The sequence below is a fragment of the Ranitomeya imitator genome, chromosome 1 (assembly GCF_032444005.1).
Source record: "Ranitomeya imitator isolate aRanImi1 chromosome 1, aRanImi1.pri, whole genome shotgun sequence".
Taxonomy (NCBI): domain Eukaryota; kingdom Metazoa; phylum Chordata; class Amphibia; order Anura; family Dendrobatidae; genus Ranitomeya; species Ranitomeya imitator.
Window position 1 is genome coordinate 280,638,628 of NC_091282.1, and position 15,942 is coordinate 280,654,569.

At 48.2% G+C, this 15,942-nt stretch overlaps 1 protein-coding gene across 4 annotated transcripts in view; it reads left to right on the forward strand.

Moving 5' to 3' along the window:
* The window catches only part of LOC138669019 (E1A-binding protein p400-like), a 343,483-nt gene that overhangs the window by 234,627 nt on the left and 92,914 nt on the right, over nucleotides 1–15,942 (forward strand). The gene's annotated exons all lie outside the window — the stretch shown is intronic.

Genomic DNA, 15,942 nt, shown 5'->3' on the forward strand with positions numbered 1-15,942 from the left:
GCTCTTTGTCGTCGTTTTCTGTCATGGCGTTTGTGGATTCGGGCGCTGCCCTGAATCTGATGGATTTGGATTATGCTAAACGTTGTGGGTTTTTCTTGGAGCCTTTGCGGTGTCCTATTCCATTGAGAGGAATTGATGCTACACCTTTGGCCAAGAATAAACCTCAATACTGGGCCCAGCTGACCATGTGCATGGCTCCTGCACATCAGGAAGTTATTCGCTTTCTGGTGTTGCATAATCTGCATGATGTGGTCGTGTTGGGGTTGCCATGGCTACAAACCCATAATCCAGTATTGGATTGGAATTCCATGTCGGTATCCAGCTGGGGTTGTCAGGGGGTACATGGTGATGTTCCATTTTTGTCGATTTCGTCATCCACCCCTTCTGAGGTCCCAGAGTTCTTGTCTGATTATCAGGATGTATTTGAAGAGCCCAAGTCCGATGCTCTACCTCCGCATAGGGATTGTGATTGTGCTATCAATTTGATTCCTGGTAGTAAATTCCCTAAAGGTCGATTATTTAATTTATCCGTGCCCGAACACGCCGCTATGCGCAGTTATGTGAAGGAATCCCTGGAGAAGGGACATATTCGCCCATCGTCATCACCACTGGGAGCAGGGTTCTTCTTTGTAGCCAAGAAGGATGGTTCGCTGAGACCGTGTATTGATTACCGCCTTCTTAATAAGATCACTGTTAAATTTCAGTATCCCTTGCCATTGTTATCTGACTTGTTTGCTCGGATTAAGGGGGCTAGTTGGTTCACTAAGATAGATCTTCGTGGTGCGTATTATCTGGTGAGAATCAGGCAAGGAGATGAATGGAAAACTGCATTCAATACGCCCGAGGGTCATTTTGAGTATCTAGTGATGCCGTTCGGACTTGCCAATGCTCCATCTGTGTTTCAGTCTTTTATGCATGACATCTTCCGTGAGTATCTGGATAAATTCCTGATTGTTTACTTGGATGACATTTTGATCTTCTCAGATGATTGGGAGTCTCATGTGAAGCAGGTCAGAATGGTTTTTCAGGTCCTGCGTGCTAACTCTTTGTTTGTGAAGGGATCAAAGTGTCTCTTCGGTGTGCAGAAAGTTTCATTTTTGGGGTTCATCTTTACCCCTTCTACTATCGAGATGGATCCAGTTAAGGTTCAAGCCATCCAGGATTGGATTCAGCCGACATCTCTGAAAAGTCTGCAAAAGTTCCTGGGCTTTGCTAATTTTTATCGTCGCTTCATCTGTAATTTTTCTAGCATTGCCAAACCATTGACCGATTTGACCAAGAAGGGTGCTGATTTGGTTAATTGGTCTTCTGCTGCTGTGGAAGCTTTTCAGGAGTTGAAGCGTCGTTTTTGTTCTGCCCCTGTGTTGTGTCAGCCAGATGTTTCTCTTCCGTTCCAGGTCGAGGTTGATGCTTCTGAGATTGGAGCAGGGGCGGTTTTGTCACAGAGAGGTTCTGATTGCTCAGTGATGAAACCATGTGCTTTCTTTTCCAGGAAGTTTTCGCCCGCTGAGCGTAATTATGATGTGGGCAATCGAGAGTTGCTGGCCATGAAGTGGGCATTCGAGGAGTGGCGTCATTGGCTTGAAGGAGCTAAGCATCGCGTGGTGGTATTGACTGATCATAAGAACTTGACTTATCTCGAGTCTGCCAAGCGCTTGAATCCTAGACAGGCCCGTTGGTCGTTATTTTTTGCCCGCTTCGACTTTGTGATTTCGTACCTTCCGGGCTCTAAAAATGTGAAGGCGGATGCTCTGTCTAGGAGTTTTGTGCCCGACTCTCCGGGTTTATCTGAGCCAGCGGGTATCCTCAAGGAAGGAGTCATTGTGTCTGCCATCTCCCCTGATTTGCGGCGGGTGCTGCAAAAATTTCAGGCGAATAAACCTGATCGTTGTCCAGCAGAGAAACTGTTCGTCCCTGATAGGTGGACTAATAAACTTATCTCTGAACTTCATTGTTCGGTGTTGGCTGGTCATCCTGGAATCTTTGGTACCAGAGAGTTAGTGGCTAGATCCTTCTGGTGGCCATCTCTGTCACGGGATGTACGTACTTTTGTGCAGTCCTGTGGGATTTGTGCTAGGGCTAAGCCCTGCTGTTCTCGTGCCAGTGGGTTGCTTTTGCCCTTGCCGGTCCCAAAGAGGCCTTGGACACATATTTCGATGGATTTCATTTCTGACCTTCCCGTTTCTCAAAAGATGTCAGTCATTTGGGTGGTCTGTGATCGCTTTTCTAAAATGGTCCATCTGGTGCCCTTGGCTAAATTGCCTTCCTCCTCTGATTTGGTACCTTTGTTCTTTCAGCATGTGGTTCGGTTGCATGGCATTCCTGAGAATATTGTTTCTGACAGAGGTTCCCAGTTTGTTTCAAGGTTTTGGCGAGCCTTTTGTGGTAGGATGAGCATTGACCTATCCTTTTCCTCGGCTTTCCATCCTCAGACTAATGGCCAGACCGAACGAACCAATCAGACCTTGGAAACATATCTGAGATGTTTTGTTTCTGCAGACCAGGATGATTGGGTGTCCTTTTTGCCGTTGGCTGAGTTCGCCCTTAATAATCGGGCCAGCTCGGCTACCTTGGTTTCTCCATTTTTTTGCAATTCTGGGTTCCATCCTCGTTTCTCTTCAGGACAGGTTGAGTCTTCTGACTGTCCTGGTGTGGATTCTGTGGTGGATAGGTTGCAGCAGATCTGGACTCAGGTAGTGGACAATTTGATCTTGTCCCAGGAGAAAGCTCAACTTTTCGCTAATCGCAGACGCCGTGTGGGTCCCCGACTTTGTGTTGGGGATCTGGTTTGGTTATCTTCTCGTCATATTCCTATGAAGGTTTCCTCTCCTAAATTTAAACCTCGTTTTATTGGTCCGTATAGGATTTCTGAGGTTCTCAATCCTGTGTCTTTTCGTTTGACCCTCCCAGACTCCTTTTCCATACCTAATGTATTCCATAGGTCGTTGTTGCGGAGATACGTGGCACCTATGGTTCCATCTGTTGAGCCTCCTGCCCCGGTTTTGGTGGAGGGGGAATTGGAGTATATTGTGGAGAAGATTTTGGATTCTCGTGTTTCTAGACGGAAACTCCAGTATCTGGTTAAATGGAAGGGTTATGCTCAGGAAGATAATTCCTGGGTTTTTGCCTCTGATGTTCATGCTTCCGATCTTGTTCGTGCCTTTCATGCGGCTCATCCTGGTCGGCCTGGGGGCTCTGGTGAGGGTTCGGTGACCCCTCCTCAAGGGGGGGTACTGTTGTGAATTCTGTGGCTGAATTCACTCCTGTGGTCACAAGTGGTACTGCAGCTTCTGAGCTTCCTCCCTCAGGTGTTCTGGTGAGCTCGTTAACTGCTTCATTACTTAACTCCGCCTGATGCTGCTATCCTTGCTCCTTGTCAATGTTTCAGTGTTGGATCTGAGCTTCTCCTGATTGTTCCTGTGACCTGCTGCTCTGTATAGCTAAGTGCTTTTTGCTTTTTTTGTTGCTTTTTTTCTGTCCAGCTTGTCTTTTGTTTTGCTGGAAGCTCTGAGACGAAAAGGGTGTACCGCCGTGCCGTTAGTTCGGCACGGTGGGTTTTTTTTGCCCCCTTTGCGTGGTTTTGCTTTAGGGTTTTTTGTAGACTGCAAAGTTCGCTTTACTGTCCTCGCTCTGTCCTAGAATATCGGGCCCCACTTTGCTGAATCTATTTCATCCCTACGTTTTGTCTTTTCATCTTACTCACAGTCATTATATGTGGGGGGCTGCCTTTTCCTTTGGGGAATTTCTCTGGGGCAAGTCAGGCCTATTTTTCTATCTTCAGGCTAGCTAGTTTCTTAGGCTGTGCCGAGTTGCCTAGGTAGTTGTTAGGCGCAATCCACAGCCGCTTTTAGTTGTGTTTAGGATAGGATCAGGTTTGCAGTCTACAGAGTTTCCACGTCTCAGAGCTCGTTCTTGTATTTTTGGGTATTTGTCAGATCACTGTGTGCGCTCTGATCGCTAAGCACACTGTGTTTCTGGATTGCCTTCATAACACCTGTCATTAGCAAACATAACAGAATCTGGAGCATTACATTTGTTGGTTCCATTAAACTCTCAAAATGGCCAGAAAAATAGAACTTTGATGTGAAATTCGACAGTCTATTCTTTTTTTTTTTTTTATCAAGTAGATTTTTATTGATTTTATAAAATGCAATAAACATTTAACAATACCACGTGTTTTTCAATCCCCCCCAGCATTAACCCCCCCCTTCATCCCCATCCCTCCCCCCTTTCCCACTTAGACAGCTCACGTCCTTCTTTTAGCATGTCTTGTAGCATTATATACTTTAACTAGCTATTGAACCCGTTCTACGCCCGGGTGGCGAGCATTTATATTGGTATATGGTCTCCATCATGTGCTGCTGCCATCCTGCGCCCGTTCTGTCATGTGCTGCCGCCATCCTGCGCCCGTTCTGTCATGTGCTGCTGCCATCCTGCGCCCGTTCTGTCATGTGCTGCTGCCATCCTGCGCCCATTCTGTCATGTGCTGCTCCCATCCTGCTGCCATCCTGTGCCCGTTATGTCATGCGCTGCTGCCATCCTGCGCCCGTTCTGTCATGTGCTGCTGCCATCCTGCTGCCATCCTGCGCCCGTTCTGTCATGTGCTGCTGCCATCCTGCGCCCGTTCTGTCATGTGCTGCTGCCATCCTGCGCCCGTTCTGTCATGTGCTGCTGCCATCCTGCGCCCGTTCTGTCATGTGCTGCTGCCATCCTGCGCCCGTTCTGTCATGTGCTGCTGCCATCCTGCGCCCGTTCTGTCATGTGCTGCTGCCATCCTGCGCCCGTTCTGTCATGTGCTGCTGCCATCCCGCGCCCGTTCTGTCATGCGCTGCTGCCATCCCGCGCCCGTTCTGTCATGCGCTGCTGCCATCCTGCGCCCGTTCTGTCATGCGCTGCTGCCGTCCCGCGCCCGTTCTGTCATGCGCTGCTGCCATCCCGCGCCCGTTCTGTCATGCGCTGCTGCCATCCTGCGCCCGTTCTGTCATGCGCTGCTGCCTTCCTGCGCCCGTTCTGTCATGTGCTGCTCCCATCCTGCGCCACTATTGTATTATATGCCCCCGTATGCTGCTGCCATATATAAAAAAAAAAAACCATACTCACCTATCGTCCGGCTCCACTGCAGGTGTCTTCAAGAAAATGGTGCCGGAAAGCGCGGACTGCGCAGTCGCCGATTCCGGCAGCAGGAATCGGCGCCTGCGCAGTCCGCGCTCTCCGGCGCCATTTTCTTGAAGACACACCTGCAGTGGAGCCGGAGTGTGTGTTCAAGAAAATGGCGCCGGAAAGCGCGGACTGCGCAGGTGCCGATTCCGGCAGCAGGAATCGGCGCCTGCGCAGTCCGCGCTCTCCGGCGCCATTTTCTTGAAGACACACCTGCAGTGGAGCCGGAGTGTGTCTTCAAGAAAATGGTGCCGGAAAGCGCGGACTGCGCAGTCGCCGATTCCGGCAGCAGGAATCGGCGCCTGCGCAGTCCGCGCTCTCCGGCGCCATTTTCTTGAAGACACACCTGCAGTGGAGCCGGAGTGTGTCTTCAAGAAAATGGTGCCGGAAAGCGCGGACTGCGCAGTCGCCGATTCCGGCAGCAGGAATCGGCGCCTGCGCAGTCCGCGCTCTCCGGCGCCATTTTCTTGAAGACACACCTGCAGTGGAGCCGGAGTGTGTCTTCAAGAAAATGGTGCCGGAAAGCGCGGACTGCGCAGTCGCCGATTCCGGCAGTAGGAATCGGCGCCTGCGCAGTCCGCGCTCTCCGGCGCCATTTTCTTGAGGACACACCTGCAGTGGAGCCGGAGTGTGTCTTCAAGAAAATGGTGCCGGAAAGCGCGGACTGCGCAGTCGCCGATTCCGACAGCAGGAATGGGCGCCTGCGCAGTCCGCGCTCTCCGGCGCCATTTTCTTGAAGACACACCTGCAGTGGAGCCGGAGTGTGTCTTCAAGAAAATGGTGCCTGAAAGCGCGGACTGCGCAGTCGCCGATTCCGGCAGCAGGAATCGGCGCCTGCGCAGTCCGCGCTCTCCGGCGCCATTTTCTTGAAGACACACCTGCAGTGGAGCCGGAGTGTGTGTTCAAGAAAATGGCGCCGGAAAGCGCGGACTGCGCAGGCGCTGATTCCGGCAGCAGGAATCGGCGCCTGCGCAGTCCGCGCTTTCCGGCGCCATTTTCTTGAACACACACTCCGGCTCCTCTGCCTGTGACTGGACTCTGTCACAGCAGAGGAGCCGGAAGACGGAGCCGCACGCAGCGCTGGAACGGAGGACAGGTGAATATACTTACCCTCCCTCCTGGCACGTCCACGGTCCCTGACTCCGGTGGAGATCGCGGTATGCGTTCAGTGCTTACGCATACCGCGATCTCCTGGGAGCGTCACTCTGTGGGGGCCAGACTGCGCCGGCGCTTGCGCCTGCGCAGTCTATAAAGGCTTCGGACAGAGTGACGCTCCCAGCGTTATATTATAGATATGATATAGTGTCCTTCACTATGAATTTATATACCATTATTTTATAGGCGAAACCTCCTCAGGCATATTTCCCCTTAATCTCCTCCTATCCTATTTCCAACCAAGGCGTCCACAATTTGTCATACAGAACCATTTTCCCTCTTTTCTGATATACTCCCTTTTCTTAGGCTATGACCTTCCCCGCATACTTGATGTATTCTCCCCTCGACGGAGGCTCCTCTTTCATCCAGTTTCTTGCTATGACCTTCCGAGCCATGTATAGCAGTCTAGCAATTGTTTGTGTTATCTAGTTATCTCATCCACATATCCCAGTACGCACACCACTGGTTCCCTTGGAATTACACATCTATACGCCCCTTCTATCCGGCTGAGAACCACTAAAAAAAAAAAGTCAACCTCGTACACGACCAGAGCATGTGGAACATTCCACCATTATCATTCCTACACCTAGGGCATTCTGAATCGGGTCTCAACCCAGCTCTATATAGAACATCCGGAGACCTATATACACTCTGTGTATAACGTGAAGCTGAGAAAGTCTATACGGCTCATTCATTGATAGCTTCGGTACCCATTCCAAAACAGATTCCCATATTTCATCCTCCAAGCGACCCAACTCTTTCCCATTTAGCCCTCGCCCCAAACGGATATCCCAATAAGTAAGTATGGAGTAAGTCCTTATATAGGGAAGAGATAACACCCCTCGATGTTCCCGCACCGCAGATATATTCCAATACTAAGTCACTTTGGATTTTGAGGCAATCCCCCTATTCTGAGCCAAAAAGGCATGTCGAACTTGTGCATATTGATAACCCCCAGATGTCTCGAGGCCATACTCAGACTGCAGCTGGGAAAAGGACTTCAACTCCCGTCGCTCTAAAATCTGATAAACATATCAAATCCCATTGCCAGAATTCTGGTAAATTATTATTAAACCATAGTGAAGAGAACCTGGTAAGACAAGTGACCCCACGAGTATGTTTGACTCTTCCCCATATTTTATATATCAAAAGCAATATTGGATTTATTTTCCCAAGCATCCCAAGGGAGCCATCCTCTAAACACTGTACCGCCGGACTTCTTTTGGTGATCTTTTCTATTAAGAGTTGTACCCCGTTGGTGGACGTCACCTGCTCCCAGCCCTTTAAATGTTGACATTGGGCCGCAAGGAAATATATCTCAGGATTAGGCAAGGCCAGACCCCCCGCATCTTTAGGCCGCTGAAGCGTCTCCAACCTAATTCGTGGGTGCTGTCTCCCCCACACCAAACTTCTAAATAACGAGTTAATCAGTTTGAATTTCCCACGTGGTATGCAGATAGGCGAATTATGAAGAATATACAATATTTTAGGCATCAGAATCATTTTGATAAGGTTAACTCGACCCACAACAGACAAATGCAGCTTAGACCAAGCCTCTACCTTAGCCTTAAGAGTTTCTAGTACCGGTGTCAGATTCTTATGCAAGTTATCGGCAAAGAGATTGATATCCCAAGATATTTGAATTGGTCTGCTACCTTAAGTCTACCCCCTTTCGTAGAGTCACCCAGCTCACCCCCCACATCATCCACCATGAATAAAATTGATTTATTCCAGTTTATTTTTAGTCCTGATAGAGAGCCAAATCTCTTAATGAGCCGCATGGCATTGCTCAATGAGTCATGCAGGTCCCCCAGAAATAGCCGTATATAGTCAGCGTAAAGCGCTATCTTTTCTTCTATCGACCCATATTTGAACCCTAAAACCTCGGTGGACTGTCGAATTTTGGCGGCCAACGGTTCCACGGCCAGAGCAAACAAAAGAGGGGAGAGCGGGCACCCCTGTCTCATTTCCCTATGCAGCTGAATCGTGTGAGAAAGCTCGCCATTCACTCTCACTCTAGCTGATGGTTGCTCATACAGTGGGGCAAAAAAGTATTTAGTCAGTCAGCAATAGTGCAAGTTCCACCACTTAAAAAGATGAGAGGCGTCTGTAATTTACATCATAGGTAGACCTCAACTATGGGAGACAAACTGAGAAAAAAAAATCCAGAAAATCACATTGTCTGTTTTTTTATCATTTTTTTTGCATATTATGGTGGAAAATAAGTATTTGGTCAGAAACAAACAATCAAGATTTCTGGCTCTCACAGACCTGTAACTTCTTCTTTAAGAGGCTCCTCTTTCCTCCACTCATTACCTGTAGTAATGGCACCTGTTTAAACTTGTTATCAGTATATAAAGACACCTGTGCACACCCTCAAACAGTCTGACTCCAAACTCCACTATGGTGAAGACCAAAGAGCTGTCAAAGGACACCAGAAACAAAATTGTAGCCCTGCACCAGGCTGGGAAGACTGAATCTGCAATAGCCAACCAGCTTGGAGTGAAGAAATCAACAGTGGGAGCAATAATTAGAAAATGGAAGACATACAAGACCACTGATAATCTCCCTCGATCTGGGGCTCCACGCAAAATCCCACCCCGTGGGGTCAGAATGATCACAAGAACGGTGAGCAAGAATCCCAGAACCACGCGGGGGGACCTAGTGAATGAACTGCAGAGAGCTGGGACCAATGTAACAAGGCCTACCATAAGTAACACACTACGCCACCATGGACTCAGATCCTGCAGTGCCAGACGTGTCCCACTGCTTAAGCCAGTACATGTCCGGGCCCGTCTGAAGTTTGCTAGAGAGTATTTGGATGATCCAGTGGAGTTTTGGGAGAATGTCCTATGGTCTGATGAAACCAAACTGGAACTGTTTGGTAGAAACACAACTTGTCATGTTTGGAGGAAAAAGAATACTGAGTTGCATCCATCAAACACCATACCTACTGTAAAGCATGGTGATGGAAACATCATGCTTTGGGGCTGTTTCTCTGCAAAGGGGCCAGGACGACTGATCCGGGTACATGAAAGAATGAATGGGGCCATGTATCGTGAGATTTTGAGTGCAAACCTCCTTCCATCAGCAAGGGCATTGAAGATGAAACGTGGCTGGGTCTTTCAACATGACAATGATCCAAAGCACATCGCCAGGGCAACGAAGGAGTGGCTTCGTAAGAAGCATTTCAAGGTCCTGGAGTGGCCTAGCCAGTCTCCAGATCTCAACCCTATAGAAAACCTTTGGAGGGAGTTGAAAGTCCGTGTTGCCAAGCGAAAAGCCAAAAACATCACTACTCTAGAGGAGATCTGCATGGAGGAATGGGCCAACATACCAACAACAGTGTGTGGCAACCTTGTGAAGACTTACAGAAAACGTTTGACCTCTGTCATTGCCAACAAAGGATATATTACAAAGTATTGAGATGAAATTTTGTTTCTGACCAAATACTTATTTTCCACCTTAATATGCAAATAAAATGTTAAAAAAACAGACAATGTGATTTTCTGGATTTTTTTTTCTCAGTTTGTCTCCCATAGTTGAGGTCTACCTATGATGTAAATTACAGACGCCTCTCATCTTTTTAAGTGGTGGAACTTGCACTATTGCTGACTGACTAAATACTTTTTTGCCCCACTGTATAGCAGCCGAACCCAAGACACGAAATGTGGGCCGAAGCCAAAACAGTGCAATACCCGCCACAGGTACCCCTATTCCACACTATCGAATGCCTTATGGGCATCTAAGGAAGCAATAACTCTATGCCCACCATTATCCGCCCCCAGTTGTAAATTCAAAAAGAGTCGTCTTAGATTCACTGCCATAGACCTATCAGGCATAAAGCCGGACTGATCTGGGTGGATTAGTTTAGAAACAACACCTGTTAATCGGGCCACTAACACCCCGGCCAGGAGCTCAACATCTGTAGTAAGTAGAGATATCGGGCTATACGATTCAGGCCGTCGCAGATCTTTATCTTCCTTTGGAATTACTACTATTATGGCTTCCCTCTTGGAAGCTGGCAAGGTTCCGCTAAGCTTGGCCTTCTCCAAAACCACTCTTAATCTGGGTATTAACACCTCTTCCATCTCTGTATATATTTCGGCAGGTACCAAGTGCATTTCCAACAGACGTATCAAGGAGGCCCTTTGATCACGAGCATATTGAAGAACTGCCGCTCTTCTGGTCTTGTCTGCTAGGCCTCTAACATTCCAACTTAGTATTTTAATGCGTTCCCCCCATCATGTCGCAGAATAGTGATCCAAGAATCCTTACTCCCTAACCTGAGCTGTCTAACCCCCCTCCCCCCCTTGAACTCTCCCCTCCCATCCCAACCACCCCCCCAAACTATCACATTTTCCTCTCATCGAGAGTGGGGCTCCTAGGCCCGTTTGAGACACTCACCTAAGTTATCACCACCCTCTGGCTCCCGCCACCACCAGCACCACAACTCCTTACATTGATTAATAACATATCAGGACATACAATAAAGCAATAAAGTAAAGAAATTACAAAAGCAATATTTGCAGAACACCCTTTAATCATCCCCCACCCCCCTCCATATTATCAAACTCTGTCTGGCCCATTAGTCAACCTGGCCATACTCCACTTTTCCAAGGTTTGAAAGGGCTATAGGCAGAAAATAAACATAGAAAGTAGCCCAGTTGTCTTCTGTTAAAAGTGAAGCAATAACCACGCATGTTGCCACAGAAAGTCAGTCTCCTGCAGCCTACTTTTTCTTGGCATTAATATCAATCCACTGATTAGAGTCCTCTGGCATTGTGAAGAAGTGTGCTTTATTGAAGGCGACCACTCTCAACCTCGCAGGGAAAAACATGGAATATTGCACCCCCAGTTCTCAATCGCTTCTTGACGCCAGTAAACTGCATTCTCTGTTTCTGTACCACAGCAGAGTAGTCAGGATAAATAGCAATCCTCTGTCCTCCAGCAGTGAAGTCCTCCATTTCTCTGGCCTTCCCAAGTATAATGTCTCTGTCTCTGTATTTTAATATTTTAGCCAGCATAGTACGGGGGGTTAGCTCCAGGAGGAGGGGGCTGCGGTGGCACCCTGTGCGCTCCTTCCACGGCAAAGACCTTTGTCAGAGCTTCAGCTCCAATCTTCTCCTTCAGCCAGCTTTCAATAAACTCAGTGGGATTTCTCCCCTCTGTTTTTTCCGGCAAACCGACTATCCAGATGTTATTTCTTCTGGATCTGTTTTCTAGATCCTCATTTTTTGCCGCCAATTTCGTTATCTGTTGGTCAAACTTTTTCTCTGCCTTTTGCAGTTTTACAATATGATCCTCAACAGTGCTCATCATCTCTTCCACTTCTCCCATACATTTGTCCATTCTCTGTACAACAGCCTTTATCTGTATAATCTCCCCTTTAACCTCCTTCATCTGAAGGGTTGTCATTTACAGACTGATTACAAGAAGATAAGAGGATAAACACATCCTTTATGGTTGGTTCCCCACTCACTTCCACTGCCTTTATGGTTGGTATTCCCCCCCCCCCCCCCCCCCCCCATTTGGAACACACCATGCCATACCGTGTGGACAGCGCTTGATTGGAGCCAATTTCATCCTACAACAGGACAATGACCCAAAGCCCACCCCCAAATTTTGCAACAACTATTTAGGGAAGAAGCGTGCGGCTGGTATTCTATCTGTAATGGAGTGGCCAGCGCAGTCACCAGTTCTCAACCTTATTGAGCTGTTGTGGGAACAGCTTGACCATATGGTACACAAAAAGTGTCCATCAAGCCAAACCAATTTGTGGGAGGGGCTTCTGGAAGCATGGGGTGAAATTTCTCCAGATTACCCCAGCAAATTAATTGCTAGAATGCCAAAGGTCTGCAGTGCTGTAATTGCTGCAAAGGGAGCATTCTTTGACAAAAGCAAAGTTGAAGGAGAAAATTATTTCGAATAAAAATCTTGTTTTCGAACCTTCTCAATGTCTGGACTAGATTTTCAATTCATTTGGCAACTTATTTGATTAATAAAAGTATGAGTTTTCATGGAAAACACAAAATTGTCTGGGTGACCCTAAACTTTTGATTGGTAGTGTAGGTCTCAAGATTTTCCTCCCGCTGACTTCTGGCACTATCCGGTCGACACCAGCCGGGTAGGCGGTCGTCTACTTCTGTTTCGTCAGGTCTGACTTTCCGTCGTCTCTGACGAGTGGGTCAGAGACCTGGCATCATCTGAATACAAGATCGATTTTGCTACGCGCCCCCCATCTCAGTTCTTTCCCTTCCATTCTCCTTCCTCAGAGGCAAGGGCAAAGGCTTTTTCCCGGGCCATAGACGCAATTCAACGGCGTCATTGTCCCCATCCCAGAAAGTGAAATGTTTCAGGGTATCTATTCAAACCTTTTCGTCATCCCAAAGAAGGACGGAAAGGTAAGACCCAAACTAGACCTCAAACTTCTACACAAGTTTGTCAGGGTCGGTCATTTCCACAGGGAATCTCTACTCTCAGTTATCACTTCTCTGGAAGAAGGGGAATTCTTTGCTTCAATAGACATCCTAGACTCTTACTTGCATATTCTGATTTTTTTTTTTTCCCCTCACCAGAGATTCCTGCGCTTCGCCATTCATGACCAGCATTTCCAATTCACGGCCCTGCCCTTTTGCCTCGCTATTCCCTCCCGAGTGTTCACAAAGGTCATGGCGGCTGTCATGTCCATCTTCCACTCTCGGGCGTGATCGTTTTGCCCTATCTGAACGACCTGTTGATCAAAGGTCTGTCCTTCCACGACTCTGCGGAGTCCGTCCGCCTCACTTGCGATACCTTTTCTCTCCTGGGCTGGCTGATAAACTTAAGCAAATCCTTCCCTGTCCCAGCCCAGCAGATTTCCTTTCTATGGGTGACCCTGGAATCATCTCGGGGGTTGATAATTCTCCTTCCAAACAAAGTCCTAGCCCTTCAACAAGGAGCCCGCGCACTTTGTAAATCTTCCCCCTCATTCCATCCGGTTTGCCATGAGCTTACTGGGAAAGATGGTGGCTACAATGAAAGCGGTCCCTTTAGTGCAACTGCACTTTTGTCCCCTGCAGCATGCTGTCCTGACGGCTTGAGACAGGAACCCGTTCTCCCTCGTCCGCAGGTGCCAGTTATCCCTGAAGGGTCAGGCAGGCTCTCAGATGGTGGACGATGAACTCTTCCCTCAACCAGGGGAAGTTTTTTCACCCTGTTCAATGGCTTGTGGTGACTACTGATGCCAGTCTTTCGTCACCACACTGCTCAGGGCCGCTGGTCAATTAGATAATCGAAGCTACAGATATCCGTGCTATTCGGCTGACCCTGCATCAGTTCCATCATCTTCTAGCTGTTCACCCCATCCGTATTCAATCGGGCAACGCCATGCCAGTGGCGTACATCAATCATCAAGGGAGTACCAGCAGCAGGGCGGCCATGTCTGAGGTAACTCACATCCTCCTGATGGGCTGAGAACAACCACTCGGTAATCTCAGATGTGCACATTCTAGGAGTGGAAAACTGGACAGCAGACTTGCTCAGCCATCAGGGGCTCGCCTCGGAGTGGGAGCTTCATTCGGAAGTCTTCAACCAGATCTGTCTTTGCTGGGGGATCCCAGATGTGACCAGACTGAATGCCAAAGTTCCCCTGTTTATAGCACAGTCTCGAGATCCAAGAGCATTTGGGAATGGATGCTCTGGTTCTTTTGTGACGCCTTTTCTGTGTTCCGTACATTTCCCCCCCGCTACTGTTACTCTCGAGAGTTATCAGGTGGAAGGAGTCCCAGTGATCCTGGTTGCTCCCGACTGGCCAAGCAGAGCGTGGTTCGCAGAGTTGGTACACCTTCTCACTGAGATTCCCTGGCGGCTACTGAATCTGCCAGATCTGCTTTCCCAGGGCCCGATTTACCACCAGAACTCAGGGGCCCTGTGTTTAATGGCGTGGCCGTTGAATCCTGGGTTTTCTCAACAGGTCGCTTCCTCTATGGTTAGTGTCCGTAAACCCACATCGGTACGCATTTATCACCGTGCCTGGAAGACCTTTTTTGCTTGGTGCAAGGATTGTGGTGTTTCCCCCCTTGTCTTCTCAGTTCCCACCATTTTCCTACAGACCGGTCTGGTCTTCGGTCTGGCACTCGGCTCTCTCAAGGGCCAAATCTCTGCTCTATCGGTCTTATTTCAAAGATGGATTGCATCAAAACTTCAGGTTAAGACCTTTCTACAAGGGATGTCACATGTGGCACCTCCCTATCAAATGCCCTTAGAGCCTTGGGACCTTAACTTGGTACTGAGTGCCCTTCAGGAAGCCCCCTTTTGAGCCGCTTAAGAACATTTTGTTGGCTTTTCTGTCCTGGAAGGTTGCCTTTTTTGTTACGATCACATCAATCAGAAAGAGTTTCTGAACTAGCCGCCCTGTCCTGCCAGGCTCCTTTCCTTAATTTCTATCGGGGCAAGGTTGTCCTCAGGCCGTTCACGTCCTTTTTGCCAAAGGTCATCTCGTCCTTTCATCTTAACGAGGACATTGTTCTCCCTTTTTGTCCGGCTCCTATTCACAGGGTAGAAAGGGCTCGCCACATTCTCGACCTAGCAGAAAATTGAAAAAAAACAAAACAAAATAATGTCCAATAATTTGCTAAATAATAAGATTTATTAAGGATATGCAACAACATGGGGTAGAGGGGGAACAAAATACCAAAGAAGGGGCACTGTGCCAGGGGACAACAAAGTTAGTTACAAAATAATGTGGTAATACATGAAAATTATATGAAATATTTGATGAAATGGCAAATTCATATAGCCGAATAATTATTCACATATATAATACCACAGCCAAAATAAAAATCAATGGAATAGTAATGTAACAGGTATATTCATATGTAGAGGTAGATAAAGTGCTAGTGCAGACGTGCTAATGGCCAAGGCAGCCACTTCATAATCAAACAGAGGTGGACAGAATTGTGTGCTGCAGACTTGTAATAAGTCCCAAATAAGGCCGCATGATAATTACCTGTAATATGAGAGACTTCCCCTGGATGCGCCCTGCCCCGACGTGCGTTTTGGCATCTGCCTTCGTCAGGGGGTCTCTCTGGACGTAGTCAGAGCTCTGAGGAAGGTACATCTCAAGGACGGCATCGTTCAGAAGGATGGATGCTCTGTTCCTTCTCCCGGAATGTCAGAGGAAGGGTCTTGCCTCTTCAAAGGCCACAATAGCCAGGTGGATTCGTTCCACTATCCGAGAGTCATACAGAGTCAGAAGTCAGCCCATCCCAGCGGGGATCAAATTACACTCCACTCGGGTGGTGGGTATTTCTTGGGCCATTCGGCATCAGGCGACGGCAGAGTAGGTCTGTAAAGCTACGACTTGGTCCAGTTTACATACCTTCGCAAAGCACTATAATATTCACTCTGTCTTCAGCGGATGCGAGTCTGGGAGAAGAATTCTCCAGGCAGCGGTGGCGCGCATCTAGGCAGCTGCTACCTGAAACCTAATCCTTTGTGTTGTTTTCCCACCCAGGGACTGCTTTTGGACATCCCATGGTCTGTCCCCCGTTTGAGGCGAAGGCGAAACAGGGATTTTTGTATACTCACTGTAAAATCCTTTTCTCCGAGCCACCCATTGGGGACACAGCACCCACCCTGTTAGCCTAA